This window comes from Gadus morhua, chromosome 3 (genome assembly GCF_902167405.1).
Source record: "Gadus morhua chromosome 3, gadMor3.0, whole genome shotgun sequence".
Lineage (NCBI taxonomy): Eukaryota > Metazoa > Chordata > Actinopteri > Gadiformes > Gadidae > Gadus > Gadus morhua.
Window position 1 is genome coordinate 18305824 of NC_044050.1, and position 16678 is coordinate 18322501.

Here is a 16678-nt window from a genome sequence, read left to right on the forward strand (position 1 = left end):
GCCTACAGTAACCAAACGAGCGAGTCAGTTTCGGCACCCCTTCCTACGTAGGAAGGGGGCACAGTTGAATATTACCTGCCACTTCCCCACTCCCCGCCAATCAGAGCATTGCTAAGATTTTGTGGACCAGTGGACAAGCAGCTCCGGCAGGGGGAACTCGGCGGCAGCTCAGCCCCGGGAGTGCAATCCCTTTCTCTGCCGGACTGCCGCCGAGCTCTCTCCGCCGGAGCTGCGAGGAGGCATGGAGGAGAAAGGGATTGTACTCCCGGAGCTGAGCTGCCGGACTGCCGCCAAGCTACCACCGGCAGACTTTTCAGCTCCCGGAGGACACCCGCCGGAGCACCCGGAAAGCATCGGTGGCAGTTCAGCTCCCGGAGTACACCGCCAGAGCTGCCGGAGCCGGACGGCTTTGACGGCGGCCGGACTGACGCCAAAGCTTCGGCGGCAGTCCAGCTACTCCGGCGTTGCCGGCAGTCCGGCTGCTCCGGCGAGGGGAGCTCGGCGGCAGTCCGGTTGCTAAGCTTCCGGAGTACAATCCCCTTCTCCATGTCGCGGTTCATGGACTTCAGAGAGTCAAAGCCAAAGTTCCTTTGCCCCAATTCTTCTCAACCAGTCTTTACTTGTTGTGGAAGTACCAGAGACGTCAGACGCAGTATTTATGATTCATAATGTCAACCGAGGCGCATATAGCTTTTGGCCGTGATATTAGATATAATATTATATAAATACCCATAGATAATTTTATTATACTAAATTATCTAATATATAGAGCTCCAGGAGTCCGCAAACGGCAACAATCCCTTCTCCTACATGCTGTGGTTCAGTCTGACAGCTCATTGGTCAATGTGCAGCACCTGGTCAATTAAGACACCAGAAACAGTGCATTCTGAAGGGACTGAAACAGGAGGGGAATAGCAGTAGGTAAGATTTTTTTCCCTAAAAGCTATTTCCAGCAAACAGCTTCAAAAACATGTTTTCTGGAACTCAAATACTATGTTTACTTGTTTGGAAAACACCATAATATGTCTCCTTTAACACACTGAATTTGCATTCAAATTCCAAGTGCAAACCTTTATATGATAATAGTCCAAACACACATTATGCAGTGTCACCGTTTGACAAGTTTCCCATGCAGTTATCTCCTTCCAGCTTGCATCATGAGTTTAATACATTCGGCTAGTGAAAACAAGTCTTGATTCTTTACTTTCGTGACTATGGGCTCAGCTCTTCTGTACAATAAACATCAATAATTCCGTGTTGTACTCCTTGTACTGTGGCCTGCGATTTGATTTGGTTTGCTGCACTTCAACCCCTTAAAACGTGATCTGAAATGTATTACAACTGTGCTCATATAAGATTTATGCACCAACACTTCTTTGGGCTTCATTGCTTGAACCCGACAGAACCTGTCGGCAACGAGAAAGAAACTGGGTCAATGTGTTGCACATCTAACCGTGCAGATAAATTGAAACACTCCGCTCCTGGGGCCTTTATACAAGGTCATAGAAGGTCCTAAAGGTTCAAGGGACAGCATTATTGATCTAAAAACCAGAGAAAACGGACCTCATCGACCGATAAGCAACATTTTATCTCGTGTGTATCATCATATAGTTGTGTCATATACATGTCTCTTGTAGTTTTTGTGGTCCTTAGCGCAAGAAGTTCTGGATGAATTTATTTGAGCAGCAGTTGAAATGCATAGGAGTGTTTGCAAATCTACGCAAAGTCTTGATTGCAGAACGCATACAAAGTAAAGCTAACTAAAATATAATCCGCTCACTATTATTCCATCTTTACCCCTATATGCATGCTTTATATCCATGCCAAATTAAATATTTCAAATATAAAACATAATTCATTTTTGGGCATTATTTACTGCACTTAACCAATATAAATATATTGTGCATGCGAGTATAAGCATTGTGCACCATACACTGTATATCATGCTATGATTTGGTGTTTGGAATAACAAAACTAAATGCGATTTTGTTATGGTCAAACCAACACCGGCAAAATACTGTGAATAAGACCCATGCCATGCAAATGATCTGTCACGGAACTAGGGGTCTAACGATACACGAATTTGTACCAAACCATCACGGTACAGGCACTTCTGGGTGGTTACAGAGCTGGGCTCCGGCTAGAGAGGGCTCTCTGTGTCCAAGTACAGCATTTTAAAACGCACACGCATTTGAAAAGGCACCATCCAGGTGTTACTATCACCGTTGCTGTGAAATAAAAACGAGCTGTGCAAACCCAGCTCACGACACTATTTCAGCAACCCCTCTCTGGGAATTCAGAACGGCTAAATGCCATAACCTAGTCTATTGGTGTTTTCAATGCTGCTGATCTACGGCCATTCTCCGTTGTTGACAAAGAAGCAGTTATTAAAAATGTTCCCCTTAACTATGAACCGTACCGTCCTGTACCGTACCGTGACTTCAAAACCAAGGTACGTACCGAACCGTGACTTATGTGTACCGTTACACCCCTACACGGAACCACCGATTATTTGAATAATAAACAAGTGTGCAGGCTGGCTCCTGATTAGGCCTGCTGAAGAGGGTTTACCTGAGTAGAGTGCACTCTAGTGGGCAATGGACCAAACAATATGAATACAAAAGTCACTACAAGACAGAGCAGGAAATGATTACCATTTCCCACCGTTGGGCCTAAAAATAGAAGAAATTGCATAAACGGCTTATGCTTGAATCAACTCGTGATCCACGTTAGTTATGAACAGTAACATTTTAAAATAAATCAAAAAGGACAAGGTGTTGCAAAACTCGGCGCGAGTAATTTATGAGATTTTGAAGATCTGTAACATTATTTATGCCATGAGGGTAGGGAAAGCAAGGAGTGGCACACTGAAGTTACTACATCCTGTCGGCGTGACACAGGGAAGGAGGGGACGCAAGAGCCGAATGTGTTTGGGAAATCCTGCTGGATTTTTTTTATTTTTTTCAAGAGTTTCCGAGGAATGAATGACTTCAGAGAATGACATACTTCCAGTCGTAAACAAGTAAACAACCTCCTTTCTCAGCAACAAAGCTTCTGCTGCACACAAGCTATAATTACACATATTTCTGGATCATTAACTACCAATTGACATCAGACCGATAGTCTGAGTGTAGTACTGCAAGCATCGTTTCACAGGTAATTGCTGTGAAATTACCAAAATAGCTGATCTTGGAGGTCAGAAGCTAAAAACCGCACCAAAGAAGAAAAAGTCTAGGAAGAGTTACCAACCACATTCTTCGGCTGTGGGGCAAAAAGGCAAAACAAGATTTAATTTAAACCAAAAAAATATATATAAATCAGCGCTATGGTTATGCATACCAAATTAACACTTGTTGATGAAAACAGGTTACATGTGTAATCAACACCATTGATAATTCCATGCAGGGTACAGATTTCATTGAACCATAACAGTTCCTTTTCTTTTTGTATTGGAAATAGAAATGATTGAGATGCTGACCGCAATACCTTGCCAACTGACTTGTGGGCTTATCTCTAAGAAGTCTGTCCTCCACTTCTTCTTTCTTTCCACATTATTCAAACAACTACCAGACAAGTTTCCACCACTTCAGTTGAGCCTGACAAAGTGATGTTTGTTTCATTTGTGTCACTGGCTCTATTCTAGTGTTATCTTCTGACACCATCTTCAGCAGTCAGGTGTCCCGTCTGCTTTCAAACGATTAGAACACCACATCAGCGGTGTACAGATTAAAAGGGAGGGAGTATGTTAATGAGCTAGCAACTTCCATTCATGGCTTTTTCCCCCATGCATAGTATACTGGCCCGGCTCAACTCTGTTTGAAGTGGGCTTGGTTCTCCAGTAAAACAGGGCAACCCACTTAAGGCAACACACAAAGGTGTGTATTTTAACTGATGACACAACAACACACACCATGTAGCATATTTCGTTCAATATAATAGCCTACAGTAAAAAAAATTGATTTGTTTGAGTGAAATGTAATATATTTGGGTTATTTTCTGACAGACTGAAAACAAAAATACATCTGTCCTGATTTATTCAGTTTGACGTTCAATATCCGATTCTTTACTTTCTAATCCAAACATAACATAATATTCCTAATATCCCTCTCCGGTTCATTTCACATTAGTATTTTTTAAACATTGGACAAGGTTTTAAACGAGGCGGGTCAGGACCATGAAAATATGACGCGTTAAATCCGAGAGGGTTCAAATTATGTCAAACCTTAAATATATTACAAATTTTGGTGTGATTTTTTGGCTTGCCAGTGAAAATGTTTCCCTCATGGGGATGGGGCCTTTCCATTGGCCTCCATATAGACCAAGCTGGCTGGTTCATTTGATTTGCATGTTAAACTAACATTACATCATGTTGAACCTGACCGAATTCATTGAGGGTTGGGGATTTTATATTATCAAATGTGCTTACTGAAAATGACTGACTATTTCGTACTGTACCCACGAGAATACTTCGCAGTACTTGGTCGTTTTTTATTATCCATGTGTAATCCACATTCTCTAGAGTCTGCAAATGGAAGCTCTGAATTATTTACAATGAGTGAGTAAAAGTTAGAGTCCTGGTTAGGGAATGGCACATCCCTAAATCGCAGTACACCTCCATTGGGTCAAGCTGTAGGCACTGTACAAAAATGTATTTCAAGCATACTTTATAGAAAAGTGCATTCCATTGGAAAATATTTTTCTTATGATTGATTAAGGATCTATGTTAGCATTGGGAAGTATGCAAACATTTATACCTACTTGATTTGGTCAGTGTTCTCTCAAACAGTAAACCAGATAATAAATCATCAAAAGATAGTTATCCCCACACTAGTGGTCAATATCGCACCAACTTATAATTGATTGACTGAAATACACAAGAAATGTTATACAAGAAGCCTTTCTTTGTCCTTAGCAGAAGTTAAGGCTGCCTTAAGCACCTTTCTAGTGAGAGTCTTTTGGCTTGCTGCGGAGTGTTTGGGTTGCCAGCATTTCCTCGGATACTAGCAGGAATTTAGCGGACAATGGCAGCTGCAAACCTGTTCCACACCGTTTAGTAGCCTAGGCTTGATTTAAACCAAACTAGAGCATTCATCTCATTTAAACTCTTGATTACAATAATGGTTGAACTAACCCTGCGTTCACACCAAAAGATGCAAAAAGTTGACGCGCGTCGTGATCCCATTCAAAGTGAATGTAGAGACGCGTTGCTGCTTTGCTGCCGCAGCATTTGCTGCCGTTTTGACTTTGACGCGCCGCAAAACTTGATTTGACGCGCCGCAAAACTCAGGCGTCAACGCGTTCGGGCAGCAAATGCATCTTTTAGTGTGAACGCAGGGTAAGAAAACCTCTTTCCCATACGTAACCTATCCATTGACGCAAGACGTTACATATTGTGATATCAAAACCCGAGTATCAATTTGGGAAATTAAAGGACAAATGCGTTTTGGGATAGCGGTGAATACCAAACCAACAATCTAAATTATAGATAACATTTCCCCAAAACCTTTATCCTGTCTCAGACACCAGAGTGGTAGTTTCAGAGGTAGGGAATGTTAACACGTTGACATCCGAGTGCTAGGACACACTATAAAATGCAGGAGTGAGCAATGCTGGGCGCTGCTATCACTTTACCTTTAATTTGCCCCACACGTGCAAACAATGAATAATTTAAACTCAATCCTTTTGTCTTTGAGGAAATATGCTACAAACAACCAGCTCATCGTGTCAAGGATGACACGATAGCAGGATAGCGTACCATTTATTGTTAAAAAAGGATCTAATAAATAAACTTTATTGAACCAACAACTATCCCATTAAAAAAGGTCTGGCAGGTAGCCCAATAACAATACGTCAACAAACTGCATTCATATGCACTCCCATGTACACACACTTGCTAATTGCTCTGAACTTCCTGTATGAAACGTTCCTAAAAAAATTAAAGCACAGACAATGGAGTTTATGAACTTCTTGTTTCTCTCTAGTGTGGCAGGTTTCTTTGTTACCGGAGGAAAAGTGTGAAAGTGCACATCCTGCATAAAGATGTTGACAACAATGAGATCAAGGGTGGGTCCTTCCATACATCCTTCACAATCCATAATCCCTCATTGTAAAGGGTGACACAGGGAGTTCACATCCGTAAAGAGGGGTTTGGTTTCACCAACAGTCAGGACACATGATCCACAGATGTACAACGCTACATTTTCTTGGTCTAGATCTTTTGACTATTGGCTCTGTGACTTGCAAGAGTGTATTGAAATTAATTTGTTTAAATCTTCCTCATAACAATGTGGATATAAAAAAGGTTGGATGTGAAATTGGCACAATACTAGTCTACTGGACATATACCTGCGAAAATGACTCTTTAAAAATGAATAAATAATAATAAGTACGGTGCCAAGATTTCAATTACAAACTTCAACCTTGAAATTGACCCCCCAAGACAAGAGGAATAATGGATTGAAAACCACTATGAGATTACTCATCCATCACACAAACCTGACAGTCACTTATTGAGCATATGCAGTACGCATAACACCCCTCTATGACCTTTCCCATATTGTTGAGGATTAACTGGAGTAAAATATAAATCTTTACTTACGATTGTGTCTGTGTTTGAGTCCCCTCCAGGCTGGTCCCTACCAAGAGGGCTGGAACTGTCTGTGTGTAGTAAAAAAGAGGGAGGGGGAGAGAAGAATGGAGGGAGAGACGAAAGAAAAGGAAAGTGTAAGAAGCTGTCTGTACACGTGTTAAGCAATCAGAGAGGTCATCACGTAATAAACATGACATCAAGCAGACGGGAGGAGAAGGGAGGAGGGGGGAGGCCAGAAATTTGAGATCAGAGCGCAGGGATACCAGCGTTTATCCTCCAAAATGAACCCCAGAGAGACCGTACATACACTCTCCAACCGACGGGCCAATCCTGAACACTGATCCGTGATCACACTGAAAAGTAAACGATGTGGTGTGCATGTGAATCCGTGAGGTACACTACATCCTTTGTGCTACCCCCTTTTAATACATTACTGCGTTATTAATTAAACAATCTACATTTGTAACCTTGATTCTACTGCATGTAGATGTGACTTTATAAATAAATACAAATGTGTGCAACATTACCAATTCAATGTTAACATTCACCAACATGGTTTTATTAAAGAAGACTTTACTGAATCACATTGAAACGTGGAAAGTCATGAAACTCACAATCAAGAAGACGATCTCAAGCTCTGTGGGCCCCACTCCGAGGCCCCCCAAGACCATTCTAACTACACCCACATGTTCAACATGGTAAGCATGAAAAGAATGTGGCAGATAATGTGACCCAGGTAGAAACTGCCTGATGAAATCATTAAGGCCTGGCACTGAAGGCATCAAGAGATAGTACAAAACAACGCCAGATGAGGACAGTGAACAGATATTTGCACAATGAGTGAGGCATCGTGCATTGAGTGGTCGAATGTTGGGTTATCAGTAAGTATAAAGGTTCATTCAAAAACAGCTTATTTGTGTTAAAAAAAAAAATGAATTGCAGTCGGATGGTGTTGGGACAACAGCGATGGATGAGGACACAGCGATCCTGAGGAGTGAGTAAGGATGCAGAGACCAGCAGCCCAGCTGGTGGACATGGGATAACCGTGAGACTGGAGGGGTGGTGGACACAGGGGAAGAACTCTTATTGGGCTTTATGACTCTGAGGCATATGGACTTTATTTGCAAATCAAGCACAAGGGTTGCAAAAGTTGCAAAATACTCGCTGTTCGTTATGTAATATAGTCGCACAAGGCAGCTGGTGGATGTTAGAGTACCCAGACAGAGGGAGTGCTAAGACATGACCAGCGAAGAAAAACATATATAAACTAGCCAGCTGTGAAGAAACACATTTGTGTCCAGGTCTCTGAGGGGAAAGACGGAAAGAGAAAGGTCCTTTTGTTGTATAAGCTTCAACTGGCGTCAAAGAGACATTGAGCATAATGATAAAGTCTTGCCTGCGAGCCATAAGTGAAGTCATTGCTTGAAGCATACATGCTGTAAATAGGAAAACGTTAAAATAGACACAGAGAGCCAACATTCACAACATATAGCAGTAAAATAACCACCAATCAACAACCAAACTGCTGAACAAGTGATCCCAATACAGAGCAAATGCTGATCAGAGGTCAGCAGGTTCATTCAACGCTTTGGACACGATGCAGATTAAGGGCAGCTGCGAGAACACAACATAACGGCCAATCCCGGGTTTCCAGAAGTGTCTGAATAAATCGGCTTATATTTGGGTTTACATGTGTAGAGAGTAACCCGAAATTTAACAGAAAAAGTCCAGCAGGGATGGGCTGATACTTTAAAATATTTTTTTGGATTGGGGAAGGGGGGGTGGGGGGATGTAGACACCTTGGTTGCTTAGGGACCACGCATCATTTGGAAATGAGAACCCGAGGAGCAGTTGGCCCATTATTTGGATTATAGAGTGAAAATGGAAATGCTGTTTGGCTTGGTCAGTTAAGGGAGAGGTATAGTGAGGAGCAATGCTATGCAGACTAAGGCTTTTGTGCCGTTAGGAAATCCTGTGCAAAACTGAGGGCGCAATCTTTTGTTGAGAGACATCTTGACGTAAAGCAGAAGGCTGTTTGCTCATTCTGCGCTTAATAGCATAAGGATTTTCTTTGTTGTGAAAACCTCCATTAACCTGTGCTCTCCAATAACTGAAGCCTATCAAAGTTCTGTCAATCCTGACTAAAGATGGCAATGAAACAGCAACAGTGATCCAACACGTTTCCCCAGTTCCCAAGAAAAGACTACCATCAACATCTTTGGTTGAAGTGGACTACCGGTACCTGCCTCATACACCAACAACAACAGGCTTGCATTTTATATCGAAGTACTCAGTGTTACATGTTCCCAATACAAGAAAGGAGGAAATATTTTGATTTCTGTGTCAAATGGTAACCCAGAGGCTTCTAGGAATAGAACTCCATCTCCCAGAGGGCCTTGTGTGAGGCAATCGAGGAGGTGGTACAGTTCTATCCTTACAATTGGAGGCAGCTCTCCCTGTATGTCCAATAAACAAAAATAATAAAAAAAAGCCCACACAGAATAATGCAGCAGATTTTGGCCACAGGCTAACTAATGGTTCCTATTGTGTTCTGTGAGAAATATCTGAAAGATAGTGCAATCATTTCTAACAAAATGTCCCTTACACAATTGTGTGGATGCAAGAATAATCTATCCAAAGGATGTGAAATTCAGGTTTGTAAAATTTATCTAGGATCATCTGGGTAACGTGTTGGGAATTCCTCCTTTTCCACTTGGTACATGGAGCTACACAATCAACCCATGAATTAATGGTTTAAATTGACATTTAGTAGACTTCCTTTAAAAGTATGAGCCAACATTGGGGGTTATTCCTCTTGATTAATAATCCAAGCAGTAAAAAGAGTGAGTGAGTGAGTGTATATATATATCTTCTACGAACCTGGGTCCCTAAACTCTTGCCCCGTGCACCAAGGCAGGACACTTGCCCAGGGCCTATGAGGCTATAACGGGGCAGATGGACAGGGCCACGGTAGCTTGCGATTACATTGAGTTAGCCTGGTAATGCCTTTGCAGTGCAACTAAATGCCTTTTAAATTGGACAGCTGGCATATGGATTAGACGGGACTAAATAAATAGTCTAAATATAAAAGTCCAAAATGGTTCACCCAGTTGCTGACAGCTCTGCTCAGCAATGCCTAGCAAGCCGGCTGCAGGGGTATTGGATTTAAGACCGGACTAAATGTTTTAGGAAATTCATTCCTACCGGCAAACTGTCTCTCACCCATTCCATTATACACCAATTTAGTAGACGTCCTAATGAAAATACTGGCCGTGCCTATGTGAACGAGAATTCCTACCCAAATCATAAGACTCACTTGAGCCAAGTTAGAGAGTAGGGGTGTGCCAAATAATCGTCATGACGATGCATCGCGATTCTAATTTTCACGATTTACTGCATTGATTGTTGACGCCAAGAATCGATTATTAATTTAAAAAAATGAATAATTAAAAAAAAATTTTTTTTATTTTTTATTATCTTTTTGTGGCATCAGTTTGTCCTCTTATGTTTATGAAATGATATTGTTGTTATAATGGCAGCTACTTCCAAAAGGGGAAATGTTTGAATGTTTTCATTTCATTGGTTTAAAGGACCACTGAGGCCATGTAAACGGCACTGATTATCCTTATTTTGTTATTTTAAGTTTTATAGATCCTTAGCACTTCTTGTCAGTGTATCCAGTAATAGTCGTTTCAATAAATACAGCTATGTATGAATTGATTTGCTTTGAGTTATCAATTGAACACACTATCCAGATCATACACAGCCAGTCAGCCACTGGTAATGGCTTAATTTTTCAGTTTTTCAATGTTCAGTGAAAATTTGCACTGCATCGCAATAATTCAAGTATCGCGATGCATCGTGATAGAATCGCATCATGGCATGTGAATCGTGATACGAATCGAATCGTGACTTCTTTGGCAATACCCACCCCTATTAGTACACCCCCCCTATTAGGGAGGGTGTATGTGGCGATTTTTTTTCCCAATGAGAGCGATTGTTGACGGACGGACGGGGGGGGGGGGGGGGGGGGGGGTGTGTATGTGGCGATTTTTTTTCCCAATATGAGCGACACGAACTTCGTCTGAGCAAAAAAAAAAAAAAAAAATATATATAATAATAATAATACTTCATGTGCACGCAGAGACTATGGCGGCCGAAATTAGACTATGGCGGGGCGCCATAGTCTCGTCAATGTGTGGGAAACACTGGGCTATAGGTGTGTTAACTTATAATAACCTAACCAAGTCAGGGTTAGATTCAGTAGGTGTGGAGGCCTTAAGAGGCTGAACAGACCAAGACAGGTAAACACTTGATTAACAATAAACATGACGTGGCATGTTAAATGAGAGCCAAGACATCCGCGCACAATATTGAGACAGAGATGAGCCCATTGTATTCTGCAAGAGACTCAACCGAGTTGAAATTATTAAAGAGTTTAGACTGGCTGTATTTCTTAAATGTTTATCTGTGGATAATTCAATGCGTTAATGGGCCCCCCCCAATTGATGAAGCCTTTTCATATCGCATTTTCAACAAATGTTGGAACCTTGCCAAATGACTTAGAATAAACAATGCTGGTCACTCTCATCATGAAGAATTATATACAACGCAGCCACCCAAGAAGGGTAAGATCGGTCCTTGTGGGCTTGTCGAGCTTAATGGGAGTTCCACTTGAACCACTTCTCCATTAACCAAGGAGAGGGTGATAACAATGGAAAAGCCCAATATTTATTGATTACCAATCAGTGATTTCAGACCAATTTGTTGATGGGGGGGGGGGGGGGGGGAATAAAAGTATCTGTATCACAGTGCAGTCTTCTTTACCTGGTAGCCTAAATATCACGCCAGTGCAGTTTGTAGGAAGTAAGTGGGTTTCACATCCACCCATGGTCCGAGTCTGACTCTGTTATAGTGGAGAGTCAAAGTAAAAGCGGGTCACACCAGACGAGCTACGGAGCACCGCGAAGGGAACGTAGAAGACAGACAACAGGTCGGAAACTTACATTCTAGGTTATCTTATGGGTTTAATATAATGGGTCCCGATGGAAGACGCATTTGACTGTCAAATAGTTTGTAGCCGAGTAAATGTTCACTAGATAAGATGTTCAGTATTAGTAGACCAGCAGTCATCCTTAAGTTGGACGAGTTCAAAGTGGGGAAAACCGGGGTGTTATGACCTCCTGACTTATGGTCTATTAAACCATGCAATAATTATTATGACGGAAAGTAATCCCGACTATAATTTGTATTCATAAATAATGTTATTTCTAACCCAATATAGCCTATCACTCAAAAATAAAATATTCCTGCAAATAATGGAAGTGTTTTTTTCCTTGTGAAAGTAACACCAGCAATTGTCCAACCAAAGAGAATTTGGTCCAGAAGTGCATATATCGACCAACCAATCGACCATCTGATCAGAACTTGACAGCTTTAGTAAAATCAGACACTTTCATCAGGCTTTAGCGTTAGGAGAGCGTATCCTCAAGTGGGGAGAGTGTGTGGAGTAGCTGTAAACTACGAAGCAGAGCAGACAAAGACACTTCATAAAGCAATTCTGGAATGCACCCCCCTTTCCCTTGCAACCACACTTACAAACCACTCTTCCTCCAAGTTTAGACAGTTTTCACACCCTTTTCAATACCATAAACTATCACCTTATAAATCTAATCTGAATTTAACAAGCCAGTTCGGTTTCTGATGAGACTATTTTATACTACTAATGGCAAACAGCAATTAATGGTAAACATCTTCATGAATATACAATAGAGTCCTAACAGTCCTCTAGAGCGCTTACATTTTTTTGATTGCAGGAGGCAGCCTAATCAGAACATAAAAACACAACTTTACATCGAACATAACCATTACAACAACAGAATGATGCAACCACAAAAACATCAACAGTAATTGTGGTACACCAATATAGAAAGAAGGACTGCTGGCTTCTGCTACTTCTCTTCACACATTTGTTAAGAAAAAGACATCCGGAGCAACACTTAACCAGTCAGAAATTTATCAAACGGCTATGCTCTGCTGGGCTTGATAAAGAGGGATTTCTTCCTTCCCAATGCAACTATAGTGTTGTTGGGTGTCTTATAAGTGCAATGGGGTTGGATGCATCGCTCAAAGCACTTTCCACTCCTCAGATCAAGTTTTCAGTGGGGACCCCTGGTATTAAGACGATCCTATTCATATTTTTTCCTTCCTGTTCAATCAGTAGCATTCATAATATTATTTTAAAGTTAAGAATTCTACTCTACATAGATGGACTTCCGAAGAAAGTCCATGAAATAAAAACGTTTAGAAAGATAAATATGTTCTTGAAACTGAATAAACCTGGAGGTACAGGGGGCTAACAGGAGCAAGAAGGGACATTGAACTGCTACCATGGAAACCTTGAAAAAGGTAACTACTAGCACTCATGATTCAGTTAGAAATGCACAACAAACAAGTTAAAGAGTGACTTTGCAGAGCCAACATAGGCTACAGCATGGAAATGGAATTGTGAGGAAGCTCCTTAAGTTAAGTATCAAGAGGAAGTGGAGAAGGGGGGGAGTTTTTATTATTTATAAAAAAGGAACATACATATTGGACAAGGCTGTGAACCTGGTCGTATACAAAAACCGGGTGAGAGCTTACTCGTACTGGGTGGTACAACATGGCCTTTGACGCGCTGAGCAACAGAGCGAGAGCCAGACGCCTTCAAAGTCGACAACAGAGGGCTTGTTTTAACGGCAGTAGCATCAAGCTACCAAAAAGTCCCCCCATGTGTTACATTTATTGTTATTGCCTTGCTCAACGCCTTGACAATAGAGGCGATACCGCTTCTACTACACAGTACCACGTCTCGGGTGACGCTACCATATTAGTGTAGACCTTCACAACAGCCTTTGGACAAGAGAAGAAAAAACAGGCACGTGTAAAAGACGGCCTTTTATTTTGTGTAGTGTCATCTGGAAGGCAGATGAGCACGAGGTGTTGGGAGGAGCGGAAATGTGGTCACACAGAATAGACCCTGTTAACCACACAGAAGGTGGCGAGATGAGATGGCAGCAGGAAGGTATTGGAAAGAGATTTGCCTGGCTTCGCTCGCTTTCGTCAACTGCAGCGCTGTCTGTGAAGGATTACCCTCTTTAATACACCTTAAGGCATTTTGATCGAGCTGCCAGCTGCCCCCAGTCCCCCTGCACACAGCCACCTGTAGTAGAGCTTTAAAAAAACATTGATTTAATAAAAAATAGTAAACGCCTTGTAACATTGCTCAAATACAATCATGTAATTATTTTTTTATAGAAGAGTGAGAGGGTATAAATAATACATTTACAGCCGTTGATTTAAAACCTTTAGGATTATAAATATCATAATAATATTCACCATTATTTTGTAAATCATTAATGCTTTAGGTAAATACCTAAAAGGATAAACACCTGACCCTTTGGCAATTTCTCATTTGACTGTTCAATGCAGACAGAAAAACATACTTGGATCAATGAATGCTCTGGGGTTGCCCTGCTTAAGAATGTGGGTCTGTGAAACTCCCTGTGTGCCTTGCTCAAAGCATTCCTACAGGGAGCTCTGACGCCATCCCTGCTTCAAGTAAATAATTCAGTGCTCAAAAAAGGAGTTGCATTTGTCTCTTTCAAGGCAGAGAGGCACCAATCATATCGGTTTTTACTGCACGGTCACATTTTGTATGTTAAAAGTTGATGTGTTCATTCAAAAAAGGAGGATGTGCATTGAATTCATTCAATTGTTTGTTGAATGCAATTAGTTTAGAGGACTACCAAAGTGTATATTGTGCAATTTGAAGTGCACATTTAGAGCACATTGTACAGTTTGGAATAGGTTTTGACATCCTGCGTTGCATAAATATATTATCCCCATACATTTCCAATAGCTCACTGCCTTGACCAGTTGCTGCTTTAACACCAAAAGAAATAATAGAAAAATGATTATTTGTGTTGGTTTTAAAGTGCTAGCAGTCTGACTATGAGGTACATTGATGACGAGGGTTACAAATCTAGTAATAGAGGCACATTATCCAGGTCTTGATGTAGAAATGAATGGTATGAGAGGAGGTCACGGACTAGCCTGGGAGAAGCCCACACACACACACACACACACAATGAGTTACCATGTCAATAGAACAACGACTGGGAGAGGGCTTCCTTTAAAAAAAAAAAAGGGGGCTTCATCCTACAGCGGCACTACCACTTGAACCATTTTGGTGGGCTTTTGAGAGGGAATCGGTTTGGGGGATGGGTCGGAGGGGGTGGCAGGGACAGATACAATTGTGTTTGGGCAAGACATGGAAAAAGAGAATGAGGGGGTCAGAGTTAAGAGCACCAGCACATTCAAGCACACTCTTCTCTGATCACAAAGCGGGTCAGTGGTGGTGGAAGCTCGTAGATCAACTTTAAAGTGCTGGGAAGTAGCGTCTTCAAGTGCTGAGGGTACCCCACATATACTAGAATCATGACAAAAGCAGTGGGCTGGGATGAAAATACCAATTGTCATTTTGTTCCAATCATGCCACAAGAATAAGCTACGAATTAAAAAAATAAACAATTACTTAGCCATTACATTTTTCCACTCTGGCAGGTAAAGAAGTAGATTTTGGACCCTGCGTCCAACACCCCCCAAAAAAGGAAAGACCAATTCAAGTATGATCAGGTCTCTTGTAGCACGTGAACTGCCCTGTCCCCTTTCCACATCTCTGATTTGTCCCAGCGCTACGTCAGGCACCGTGTTCTCGCCACGGCTAGCATCAAAACTGAATGCCTTTGAGATCCCTTCCCTCTGCTCATGACCCAATCCAGCACTGTGTGGTACTGCCTTGAATTATTTACACACTCCTCACTCCTATCCTACACACCAAAAACTTAGTGGGGGCCAGTCACAATTCAAAATAAATGCATGCCTTATGTTCTGGTGCTGGATTCTTCTTTATAATATGCATTTCAATTAGTAAGAGACACTTAACTTGGTCCCATGAGTAATATAAAACACCTGTGTGCCCATTACATTTACTGTACGAGTAATTTATCTATTCACTGTGCAAAATGCTTTGCTATAACAAAATCAAGACGTCCATGAAGAGAAAAGACAGAAGCACATGTAGGTATAGGGAAGTGAAGTGAGTAGAAAGAGAACACACGTTCGAACCAGGGAATGTATATGATTTATTGTGTGAAAGGACAGGCTGCAGGGGAGTTGATAAGGGAAAGGAACGATGTGGACATCAGTCCAATCCAGTGCTACACCAGTTGCATTTATGGGCCATGTAAGAAGAACTATCGGAAGACGTACTACTTCCAATCCCTCATATTGAAATTGTAGACCTATTCGAAACTACATTTAAACAAAACCCATGGAAGAAATGTCAATACGGTCACTTCAATCAAAGATGCAATGTAGCCCATTACATTTTTCTTCAACACTTTAACCAAAGGCCTTGCACTGAGCCATGTGCTGTGGTCACTGCCGCTATTCCTTCATCAAAATCTAGTATTACCAGTCATTTAGCTCCTGTTAACGGAGCTACAACTCCAATAATCGAAAGGGAAAAGGTGAAACTTTAAATAGGCAAACAGCTTTCAATAATACCCCAGGTATAAGCTCCCTGATTACAATTTTACGTATAGTTAATGGCCATTAGTCTATTATGTCAACATTAAGGCACCAATTTTAATTGTTCTGAGCTGTACTGTTCATAACCAACTTGCAAAAAACATGCATCTAGTTTTTGTAGACGATGTACTCCAAAGTGAAAGACAATGGAAGGATTATTGCCTGCACTCTCACTTCAGAGTGTTGGCTTTTGCCCGATGCACGTGGGATATGAATGATACACATTTTGCTATGGCATGGTGATTTATAACAAATGTTCGAATTTTGATTAGCCCAGTTAACGTTATCGCCATTTCTGAGCAACTATACTCGAGTTTATATTGTCGGTTTAACGCGGATTTTCTAGCTCAGCAGGTGGATGTGTCAGGAGAGATAACCCTTCTACAGCGCACACAACGGCAAAAGTACACCCGATTAGAGTCTGACAGACACGCAAATAACTAAACTCACCCTAGA

General features: G+C 41.5%; 1 protein-coding gene across 1 annotated transcript in view; it reads right to left on the reverse strand.

The window, feature by feature from the left end:
- Positions 1-16678, reverse strand: part of fbxw7 (F-box and WD repeat domain containing 7) — an 86132-nt gene that overhangs the window by 68178 nt on the left and 1276 nt on the right. The window contains exon 2 of the mRNA XM_030350489.1: positions 6599-6657. The gene's annotated coding sequence lies outside the window, so the exon portion shown is untranslated. The remainder of the gene's footprint in view (positions 1-6598; positions 6658-16678) is intronic.